At 38.5% G+C, this 12,526-nt stretch overlaps 2 pseudogenes; both read right to left on the reverse strand.

Moving 5' to 3' along the window:
• The window catches only part of LOC107567727 (translation initiation factor IF-2, mitochondrial-like), a 6,857-nt pseudogene extending 3,677 nt beyond the window's left edge, over positions 1 to 3,180 (reverse strand).
• A 1,760-nt stretch (positions 3,181 to 4,940) lies between these two features.
• LOC107567728 (girdin-like) overlaps positions 4,941 to 12,526 on the reverse strand; it is a 19,201-nt pseudogene continuing 11,615 nt past the window's right edge.

Raw genomic sequence — 12,526 nt, forward strand, 5'->3', positions numbered from 1 at the left:
GGGTTGTAAACCCTCCAGCAATTGCCACCTCCCGCTCGGAAATTCCATTTTGCTCATTGGACAAGCCCATCTTGAAAGGCGGAGATCTTCTCCGACCTTAAAGGCCCGGCTCCAGGGACCCGCCTCAGTCGGTGGTTCGGTCAGAAGCAAAGATGAAGATGTGAGAAAAACGCTTCAGGATACCAAAGCATCTGTGCCAGGCCTTTTCTTCGGCCTAGTCCTTTCCATTCATCAAGTGACACTGACTCAAACTGGTTCTTTTCATCGACCCGAATTCAGCAAAGATCTACGGGAAGCTTTAAGATTTGCATCAGGAATCTCTTTCAGACCGCCGAGGCTCGCTAAGTATCAAACTTAGTCTTATTAATTGATACATTAAGTATCAGTTACACCTTTGTAAAAAGGTGTAACTGATACTTAATGCATCAATTAAATCGACTAAGTTTGATACTTGCGTATGTCTGAAAAAGATTCCTGATGCAATCTTAAGGCCCCAAGATCTTGCTGAAGTTGGTTGATGAGAAAGAGCTAGTTTGAGTCAGAATCACTTGGTGAATGAAAAGGACTAGGCCGGAGCCTGGCACGAGCTTTGGTATCCTGGAGCGTTTCTCACATCTTCATCTTAGCATCTCACTGAACCACCGACTGGGCGGGTCACATGGAGTGTGGCCTTTTAAAGCCTGCAGAGATTCACGCCTCTCAAGATGGGTTCGTCCAATGAGGAAGGCTGAAATCCCAAGCGGGAGGTTGGAAATACTGAGGATTTTTATGAGTCTTTGTCTGTAAGCATGGTATTTTGCATATGTAATTCGCTGGAGTGTTGAGGCACAAATTAGTACCGATTCTTAGAACATCAATATGTTGCATAGGTATCAGCATATAATATACACACTTGTTTCGATCATAAGAAGGCGAATTCATAGATACTAGACATGAAATAGTTACTTATATGAATGAGTGGTTTATCGTAAGCATGAATAAAAATAGTCTATAATACAACAGATTAAATACAACACAGCAATAATATACACAATGGCCTGAAGAAAATGGGTGTTCATTCAAAGAAGGTTTTCCTATGAATTAATTAGTAGAAAAGTCCATTTCTCCTGTGCATTTGTGTCCCTTTGTTTCTGGAGAAAGCAGAATGAGAGCCGGCTCGCATTCCACAAGGTTGTAAATGTATCGGGTTACCATGAAACCAGGGTCTTGTTCGGCGTCCTGGGGTGTTACAAAGTATTTGTGAAATCTAGCTAACAAAATATATATTGTGTGTTGGAGTGTTCCAGACGCTACATGTTAGTGTCATTTTGTGTGACTTTATCAAGCTTTGACAGTTATATACACTGTTGTTTTGATAAAATGCAAAGTGTTAGCTACTGTTACATTTAGATTTCACCCATATTTAGTGAAAATTAGGAACTTTTTAATTGCTTCATACAAACAATATTCTGCAATTCTGCCACACTGGGTCTTCTGAGGATAATCAAATATTGTAAAGTATTGTGAGTTCAGTACCCCGAAATGCTCCGATGTGTTACGTGATTCCCCCCGCCTCCTGAGCAGCGACCTGACTCTTCCTCAGACTGTCCAGCAGGGTGGTCTTCCCATGGTCTACATGACCCATGATGGTCACCACTGGAGCTCGAGGAACTAACTGAGCGTGATCTGGGGGACGTCTGACAACAATTCAAACAGAAATTACAGAAAGGGACAAATGATACATATATAAAACTATACTAAAATCCTCCTCACTGTCTCTGGATATCTTTGTTTTCTCTGACTTTGGTTTCTACCAGTTTGGCCCATTTGTGTTTCATTCCCGATCTCTTTACTGCTTCTTTTTATCCATTTTTCCTCCAGCACTGTGTCAGGCTCCAGCTCATCCAGATCGACATCTGCATTGAGCAGGGCCTCATAGACGTGATCTAAAGAGGGGGAATAATTCACATTTACACTACTGTTATGACCATTTGGGGCCTGTAAGATTTTTAAAAAATCTTTGTAAAAATCGACGCGTTTAAGAAAGGCGGGGCATAGAGGAGAAACAATAATGTACAGTATGTGGAAATAATGTGTTTTTTTAACCTTAAACCATAAACACATTTCATTACACCAAATACACAAAATAATGTTCTTTTTAGCAACATCATATGACCCGTTTTTAAAGAAATTAATTTTATTCAGCACTGATGGATTATTAAACTGATGAAAAGTGACAGTAAAAGCATTAACAGTGTTCGAAAATATTTTTATGTTAAATAAACGCTGTTCTTTTGAACTTTATATTCATCAAAGAATCCTGAAAAAAATGCATTGCAGTTTCCACAAAATATTAAGCAGCACTGTTTTCAATATTGATGATAATAAGAAATGTTTCTTGAGCATCAGATCTGCATATTAGAATGATTTCTGAAGAATCATGTGACACTGAAAACTGGAGTAATGATGCTGAAAATTCAGCTTTGATCACAGGAATAAATTACATTTTAAATATATATTAAAATTGAAAACAGTTATTTTAAATTGCAATACAATTTTTCACATGACTAGCATTTTCAATCTTTTTTTTCAAATGAATGCAGCCTTGGTGAGCATAAGAGTCTTCTTTCAAAAACATAAAAAAATTGTCCATATCATCATAACACTCACCAATGTCTTTATTCATGGTCTTGACGAGTTCTGACGCAGTCCTCCTCTGTTTGATCTCCACCTCCTGCTTCTGCGGTTTCTCTAGTTTCACTGGTTTGGCGTTGATCTTCTGACCTTTCAATTGGCCCTTATTCTTCAGCAGGACAAACACAACACCTTCTGCTCGGCACACGCACACAAGGCATACAATCTGGTTTGTGCAATCTTGAATTAATCTTGTCATCTGCATTGAACTGTTGTGACCCTTCTGATGAGCATTAGTGAAGGGTTCGACATTTTGAGACTGACCTGTTTTGCAGCCAGGTGTCGGATCTGTGGACAGGTGTACGGAGGGCCAGGGGCCCAGGCAGGTAGAGGGAGATGTGGGATCCCTTGAAGCCAACAGGACAACGCAGTCCTGCCAATCAAGGCTGCTAACAGCTTCATTGCTTCATTCATAATAAAAAAATGAAGCTTTACATACCAAAAAAAGAGAAGAAGTTTATATAAAGACAATGTGCAAATATTGCATTAATCCAGGACAATCAATACACATACAGTAAATCTTAAAAGACAAATTACTTTAACATTACAGTTGAGCGGTATCATGAATATCAATATTTAAATAGCTTGTTTTATGGAAATGTTATGATTTGACACAAATTAACCTATTACAAAAGATGATTAGTAACTACGTACTGTGATACCATGGTACAGTGATGGTATCAAATGGTAATATCATGGTAGTTTGATAAATGCAATGGCGCTGAATGATTACTGCATCCATGTAATTACATGGTACTCCAGCCAACTCAAAGAACATCATGGTATTACCATAGTACATGAAAAAAGACGTGGTATTATCACAGTACATGTTCAAATAAATGGTATTACCATGATAAATGTCATAAATAAAATGTCATAAGACACACGGTACTACCAAAGCACTTTTTGTATCTTTTCATGCATCTGTAAATCTGACATTATTTTACAGTAGCTCAAGGAAGATTAACAGCATGATTATTTCCCTTCAAAACCACAAAGAACATTGTCATTTAGAAATTGAATAAGTAAAATTAACATGCTCAGAAATATTTGGATACTACTAATACTAATACTGCGACTACTAATAAATACCCAATACTATATTTATACTTTCATCTTTAACTGACCTTATGTACATGCTTATTTTGTCTATATTGTCTGTTGTGCACATGCGTAATTTGTCTAGTTGTATTTTTTCTTCTGTGTAGCCTACTGGAAGCTTCACAAACACAAATGTCTTGTTTGTGCAAGCACACTTTATTGTGTACTTTTTACTTGCTTTCTTCCGTATTATTGTTGTTATTTTATGAAGAATTATTTTTCATATTGTTTGAAAATGTCTGTAAATAGGCTATGTACAGTATGTCTCAAAGCGCTTGGTACCTGTTACTTTTCTCAGCCCTGTTCAGGATGAACCAATGACAGTTGTTTGCGCTTAGTGGAGGAAAACATTGATGATTCCTGGAGTGGATTTCTATTTGTATTTCAGATACAATTCATATTTTAAATTAATACGGTATTAATTACCGTTTTATTAATACCTTTACCTTTTAGTGTTCAAATGTCTCCTATATGTCAGAAAAAAATTTAAATAAAATAACTTTCTGAGCCACCAAAGTAACCAAAAACCAAATTGTCTCATAGTGAAGCTTTATTATTATTAATTAAAAATCGTAGTCTTTTTATTTATATTTCAAACCTGCTTACAAATGTAGGAAGCATGAGCACAAACCAGCACAACAAACAAACTAGGTTTTATTAGGTTAGAAAGAAAACATGATAAAAGTAAGCAAGGTACTCTGAGATATTTACTGGTTTTTAACAAACACAAGGTGCATTTCAGCTAAAAATAAGCAACTCTGAAGGGACACATATATTTAATTATTATTTTTTTAGATGTAACCTTCATGCAAGTAATAAAAAAAAAAAGTATAATTCAGTTACCACATAGCAAAAATGCAAACAAAATACTTAAAAAATAGGAGACAAAACAAGGAGTGATAGAGGAAAAAATATATGTGTGTGTCAACCAAGATAAATTAAGGACCTTATTTGAGGATTGTTCAAGGACGAGGATTGTTTCTTGGCTTCCTGACAGATTATGCCTGAATTCACCTCAGAGATGGCATAATCATAGTGCATAGTTGCCTTTTGCATGATCAGAATAAAATGTTTGTATTTATATGATTCCGTTATAAATGATTTACAACTGATTTCAGTAACATCAGTTACAATTACAACCTTTTCTAACTGGTATCAATCCAACTTCACTCACTGAAAATTGTGTTTGTAAAGACCGAATCGATGGTGAATGCTGAATCAAAATGGTGCTCTGGTTTGTGGTCTTTCACTTCCAACACAGGGCTTTCTTTTAAAATCTCATCACTGGGGTCAGGTTGAGGTTCAGCAATGTTCTTACTTGACACCGATCCCACTGACTTCACTGTTGCCCTCTGATGTTGAGATGACACAGCTGGCGCGGGGCAGCGTGGACAGAGCCTGGCCTGTTTTAGGGCTTCGCACTGGCGTGGCAAAGCAGTTCAAGCACCCTGATATGGAGGAGGACTTCCCCTGCGTCTCGAGAGCATGTTTGGGATCAGACTCTGTACTTTGCACGCTTTGAGTTTTATACAGTCCAATGGTTGATTTGCCCAGGTTTTGGGCTGAACGGTCTCTAGCGGATCTCCCACTGCTGGTCCTCCGTACCCCATTCCTTGAGGAGCAGTAGCCCTGCCTGAGCTCCTCATGGTTGGGTCGGGCTGGGGAAGGGGAGTCACTGAATCGTTGCCGGCTGGACGAGAGTGGATCCTGAAGGGGGCTGCTATCACTGGACCAGGCCTCGTTCTCCTGGCTCACACTGAACTCACCACTGCTTGCACTTGGTGCACGACTCGATTTGCCATTCAGGCCTGGTGAAAATTAGAGGAATTAGAGGAAGTTAAAGTTCAACAGGATCATGCAACACTCTTTGTAGTCTACAGACAAATTCTTACCATCATCCTGGCCTTCAGTGCCATTTGCAAGCCTTGGTGGAATTGTGTCTCCTTGAAAATCTTTACCTAAAGCCATAAATGTGTAAACACACAGTTAGATACTCTATATATACACTGTGTTCCAGTTACTCTTTAAGACAGGCGTATCCAGGGTGAATAATTACTTATGAGGCTTTTATTTTGCAAAGCACCAAAGCAGTGAAATGGTGTTTGCCCATGCAAAAGTTGCAGCCACAATACAAAGTTATTGGTTGCCAGAATGTTTTTTTGTTGTTGTTAAGAGTTGCTATGGTCCTCTGGGTTGCCACAGTGTTGCTATGCAGTTGATAAGGTGTTCTGAATGGTGTATAGCATGTTGCTGTTGTTTTGGGTTGGCCATGGTCTTTTTGGTTGTCAAGGTGTTGCTATGGAGTTGCAAAAAGTGTTTTTCCTAGCATATATTGTTTTCTAGTGGTGTTCTGGGTTGCCAAGGTGTTGCTGTGCAGCGGTGGTGTTCTGGATGTTTTTTTGCATGTTTCTGTTTTTTTTTTTTTTTTTTGGTGGTTACCAGAGCATTGCTTTGTAGTTACTAAACTGTTCTAAATGTTTTTTAGCTTGTTGCTAAGTGGTTGCTACGGTGCTTTGGGCTGCTAAGGCATAGCAATTTCATAGCAATGTAGCTTCTAAGGTGTTTTGCATTGTCAAGGTGCTATGCGGTTGTGAAAAGTGTTCTAAATGGTTTTAGCATACTGCTGATATGGTTGATATAGTTGATCAAGTATTCTGGGTTGCCAAAATGGTGTTGTGTAGCTGCTAAGGTGTTATGAACAGTTTTTAGCTTGTTGCTAAGGGGTTGCTATGGTGTTCTGTGTTTCTAAGGCATTGCTATGTAGTTGCTAAGGTGTTCTGAGTGTATTTTAGTATGTAGCTATGTGAATGTTAAGGTGTTTTGGGTGTTTCCCAAAGCATTGCCATGCAGTTGCAAAAACGTTTTTAGCATGCTGCAATGTGGTTGCTATGGTTTTTTTCAATGGTTGCTAGTTTATTGCTATGCGGTTGCTAAGGTGTTCTGAATTCTTTTTTTAGAATGTTGTTATGAGTTTTAAGGCTGCTGCTGTGCAGATGCTAAGGTGTTCTGAATGGTTTATAGCATGGTGCTGTTGTTCTGGTTTGCCAAGGTGTTGCTATGCAGTTGATAAGGAGTTATTAGTGGTGTATAGCATGTTGCTAATGTTCTGGGTTGCCAAGGCATTGCTCTGCAGTTGCTAGGGTCTTCTGGGTTGCTAAGGTGTTGCTATGCAGTTGCAAATGTGTTCTAAGTGGTTTTTAGCATAAATTGCTTGTAGGTGCTATGGTGTTCTAGGTTGTCAAAATGTTTCAGTGCAGCTGCTAAGGTGTTCAGAATGGTTTTTGGCATGTTCCTATTTAGTTTCTATGGTGCTTTGGATGGTTGCCAGGGCATTGCTATGCGGTTATTAACATGTTCTAAATGTGTTTAGCATGCTGCTTTGTGGTACTAATATTGATGCTTGTCACAAACACCATTAATGACAGAAAAACTGCAAATACTTAAGTGATAATGTGCATTCTGAGTTAGTACCTTGATTACAGATTATTGCATGATTGTCTATGGAAGAGTAGTTATGAAATTATGATGATGTGGAGTGTTTTTTTGAAATGGCAATGGTGTGCTGTATTATTTGCTCTTCTGGCTGATCTTCCTGCTGCCCAGAGTCTTCATCCAAACATCCATCTGACTGCAGCAGATCATTCATGGCTGAGATGGAACATGACAAGAGATAAAGATGACATGAGATGAGGTTTATGGAGCTGAAAGGCGATGCAGCATTATGTCTTGAGGGAGTTCAAGCATTTATCTTGCATAATCATTTGCTCTTCTCAAGAATAAAAGGCATTCATTTACTTGTAAAATGCTAAAAACAGCTTTGCTTATATTTAAGCTATAATGACTGATGATCATTAATCTTATCTTTAAATAATCCTGTTTAAAGATAAGATTAAAAATGTCTCTCACATATATTGTCTCTACTCCACATGGAACAAGTCCTTGCTCTCCATGGTCTGATCTAGCAGGGTTCGGTTCTGCAGCATCAGGCTCTGGATCTGGTCCAGCAAGTGTCGGTTCTCCTCTTCCAAGTTCCCCTTCAGCTGGGTCAGCAACTGAACAGAAGCACAAAAGGAGGTGATTCATCATGGACTTACAGTATTTAATCAGTAGTTTTGTTTAAGAAGCAACAAAGTTAGGGGACCAGTATTAACCTGCATAAACCAGCCTGGATGATGACATGATCTGCAGGTATGTAAAAGATGGAAGTAAAATCTTCCAAGAGCATTCTGCCCTGTTTGAATGAACTGCTACGCACCTCACACTGGTTGGTCAGTTTAATGCTGGTGATTTCCAGCTGCTGGTTCTGCTCTTTGAGTTTGGACAGCTCTGATTCCAGCAGCGTTTGTTCCAGTTTGCAGGAGTTCAGCTGGTTCTTTATGCTCTTGTGCTCAACCTGAAGTTCCTCATTCTCTGCCAACAGCTTCTGGTAGGTTTGATTCAACCTGGGTGGAGGATAAAGCACAGTGTTTTGTACAGATAATCATATAAGATGGTAAACAAATTCTTTATTCATATATAATATTAATATTTATATATTTAAGGTAATTTTATTACTGTAGATTAGCATTAGCTCTAAAATACAATGTTTGCCATTTGTACACACTGTGCTTTAAACCCCTGATTTGGTGTTCTCAGTAAAAAATGTCTGGCCAAAAATCTCTCATTATTCTATATTGTCACCAAATATTGGATTCAGTCTTTTTGTCATCTTGTTGTCTTTTACAGGTACAGGTGTATTTGTATTTCTTTTTGTAACTCATTGATCACAGGCCTCAATTATCTGAGCTTATGCACTTCTGTTTTTAAGTGAAAAAAATAATTATTTGTCGATAATTAAGTCAATGTTCACTAAAAAACTAATGTGCATAAGCTCAGATCAATGAGACCTACAATCAATCAGCTCCCAAAAGAAATACAAAACCTGTGCTAATTGAAATAAAACAAGTTCATAAAAATACTGAATTCAATATAGCATAATGAGAGATTTATATGCACTTTTTATAGACTGGGAACACCACAAGTGAAACACAGTAGGGGGAAAAAATCCCCAAAATTATAATTTTTTTTGGGAAGTTGGTATAACCTGTGTAAGCAAAGTCAGTAAGTTTTTATCCAATGCAATAACACGGACTAGCATTTTTGGCAAAAAGAAAATCCTCTCTGGGTCAAAATGACTGTAACACAACATAAAGACAACTGAATTCCTTTACGTTTAATGTGATAGCTATTTTCTAAAGTTGGTGTACACCAAGGAAACAAACAAAGTATGAAAACACAGTCACACACATACAGCACACTATATGAACACAGACACACACACAACACTGACCAGTCTTTCTCGTCTCTGAGTCTTTGGCTCTCTGCTGTTGTGTTCCTGTTTGTGCATATCTCATTCTGCATCTTCTGCTGTTCTTCTCTAAGAACTCTCTCTAACCCCTTCAGCTGAGCGCGCTGCAGAAGTAGTGTGTTATATCTGGAAAATTATAAGGCAGACATAAACAGTGGCATAGTTTTATAGCACTTGTCTATATATACTACAAAATGCATCACAGAAGCATGTGGCATTATATCCTTACACAGAACTTGGAATCAGCATCTTAACCAGGCACTGTAAAGACTAATCTTATGGTGTGTGTGGACTAACCTGTCCTCCAGAGATCTGTGCTCCAGAGATCTCCAGGGTTCAGTGACTGTTCTCCATTGTTGAGTACCTGTGAGAGAGCACCTCCAACTCTGCTCCCTGTCTCTCATGTAGGACGCTCAGTCTCTCGTGGTCCCGGAGAAGAAGTTCATTAACGGTGCGCAGATCATCTCTCTCCCACATCGCGCCCTCCCACTCAGCCTCCGAACTCTGCCGTTCCCGCTGTTGCTGTGCATTATGAGCCATCAGAGAGGAATTCTGGAAAGATAAAGTGGACTTCTCTACCTAAGAGAATTTGAGGATTTTTTTTAGAAAGAAAGAAATTAATACTTTTATTTAGCAAGGAAGCATTAAATTGAATGAAAAACATTACAAATTTAACCACCCCTTAACAATAACAGTTGTGTATATGTCATTTTTATCACATTTTAAAATACCTGTATCTGCAATATTACCAGTGCTTTTAATGCAATATGTCTGGTTTAATTTGACTCATGTAGCGAATCAGCTCATGGGGAAATATGAATAATTAACCATAACTAGTTATAATTAACTATTCATATTTTAGATCCACTGTAGATATTTAGCTGACCACTCAGGGTCAACTGTCTTGTCAATTCTAAGACGTTAATTTCCTGGTTAAGGGAAATAACTTTCTTACTGTACAATTCTATAAGCTTGTAACGTAAATCTGCATGATTATTGACTCCGGTTATGAGTAAACAATGAACACGTCAAGTGTGATACAAGTAAGGTTTTATTAACTACATAAACACTTAAACTAGTCTAACATACTACATAAACACATTAAGCCGGTCTAACATACACATACACACACACACACACACACACACATACAGTTGGTATAGGAAAGGGTTAAAGTTTAACTCAGCATAGAAAGAGGCATAAAGAATGAATTTTATGGAACACTTTGCATATTCAGCCGATCTAAACCTGAGGGATATACGTCAGATTCTGAGTTCAAACACACCTTTGTAAAAAGGTGTAACTGATACTTAATGTATCAATTAATAAGACTAAGTTTGATACTTAGCGAGTCTCGGCGGTCTGAAAGAGATTCCTGATGCAAATCTTAAAGCTTCCCGTAGATCTTTGCTGAATTCGGGTCGATGAAAAGAACCAGTTTGAGTCAGTGTCACTTGATGAATGGAAAGGACTAGGCCGAAGAAAGGCCTGGCACAAGCTTTGGTATCCTGCCGCGTTTTTCTCACATCTTCTTAGCTTATGACCGAACCACCGACTGGGCGGGTCACATGGAGTGTGGTCTTTTAAAGCCTGCAGAGATTCACGCCTCTCAAGATGGGTTTGTCCAATGAGGAAGGCTGAAATCCCAAGCGGGAGGTTGGAAATACTGGGGAGTTTTATGACTCTTTGTCTGTAAGCATGGTATTTTGCATATGTAATTCGCTTGGGTGTTGAGGCACAAATTAGTAAAGATTCTTAGAACATCAATATGTTGCATAGGTATCAGCATATAATATACACGCTTGTTTCGATCATACGAAGGCAAATTCATAGATACTAAACAAGGTAAGATTACATATAGTGAGAAGGGAGGATCAGGAATGGGTCCCCTCACAAGCATACTAAAATAGTCTAAGAATATCAAAGACAAAATACACAATGACAATAATATACTCAATGGCCTGAAGAAATATGTGTGTTCATTCAAATAACGTTTTTTCTATGAATTAACTAGAACACAGTCCATTTCTACTCTGCTTTTCCTTGGGACAAGAGTGGGCTATCCTTCTCACATTCCTGGGGGTCATAAAACCAGTGATATCATGATTAGTTGTCATGGTGACCAGAGGGCCTGGTGTTCAGCAGACATCCTGGCATCCAGTTTATTGAGTGAGGGGACTGTGACGATTTGTTAACCTAATGAATAATTGATTTGTTAAATCAAATTAAAATTAGTGTGTCAGATTGGTCGAGACGCTACACTCACCTGCAATTGTGCTTTGTGTGTCTGCAGTGTTGTGTTGCTCTCTTGCAAGGAGGCCGTCTGCTGTTGTAATGCAATTATTTGTGCCTGCAACCCATCTTACTGCGTCTGCAATATCTGCAGTTGTGTCTGCAATGCCTGTTTCTCAGCCTGCAAAGTTGCATTCTGCACAAGAAAAACCAAAGGCAGATATGTCCAATTTCTGTAGCTTAACTAGTAGAACATGATGTTTACAACACGAATGTTGTGGGTTTGATTTCCAAATGTACATGTACTGACAAAACACGTCTATCTTACATGTGCTGAAGTTATGAAGCTGCTTAGCAGGAATTAAACATTACTTTATGTTAAAATCCATCCTTAAGTATTTAAACAGGTTGACTATGTAAGGGGACACTGGAGACTCACATTTCTCTCCACCTTAATGAGTCGATCTTTGAGTTTGAGCAATGCCCACGTGGCCTCCTGACTCTCTCTGTGCCATGTCCTCTCTGGTGGAGAACATCGTCCTGCCTTTTCCTCCTCATCCCTCTGAAGCAATGCCTCATAGTTCTGTTTGACCTGCAAAAATTTATAAGAGTCCAAAGTTGCTTTGGATAAAAATAAAAAAGCCTTGGCTTGGCCTTTTTGCTTGCATGAGCATTATCTCGACCAACCTAAAAAAATATACAGTTTTTAGCCTGAATTAAGAGACAATTTTCATTCGATTTTTTAAATATTAAAAATATTTACTTTTATTGGTTTTAAAGGGGTCATATGATGTTGCTAAAAAGAACATTATTTTGTGTATTTGGTGTAATGAAATGTGTTTATGCGGTTTAAGGTTAAAAAAACATTATTTTCTACGTACTGTACATTATTGTTTCTCCTCTATGCCACGCCTTTCTGAAACGTGTCGATTTTTACAAAGCTCATCGGTCTGAAAAGCGAGGTGTGCTCTGATTGGCCAGCTATCCAGTGCGTTATGATTGGTCGAATACCTCAAGCGTGTGACGGAAATGTTACGCCCCTCGCCATATTGTGATGATGCCCTGTCAGGCTGGAGCGATGATTCAAAAACATGAAAACCCATTGTAAACGAAGCATTCGTTGCATCCAGTGGGGACATAATTATGGATTATAATGACTTATACTGTCTTTTT

This window comes from Sinocyclocheilus grahami, unplaced genomic scaffold, assembly GCF_001515645.1.
Source record: "Sinocyclocheilus grahami isolate Dianchi unplaced genomic scaffold, SAMN03320097.WGS_v1.1 scaffold1185.1, whole genome shotgun sequence".
Classification (NCBI taxonomy): Eukaryota; Metazoa; Chordata; class Actinopteri; order Cypriniformes; family Cyprinidae; genus Sinocyclocheilus; species Sinocyclocheilus grahami.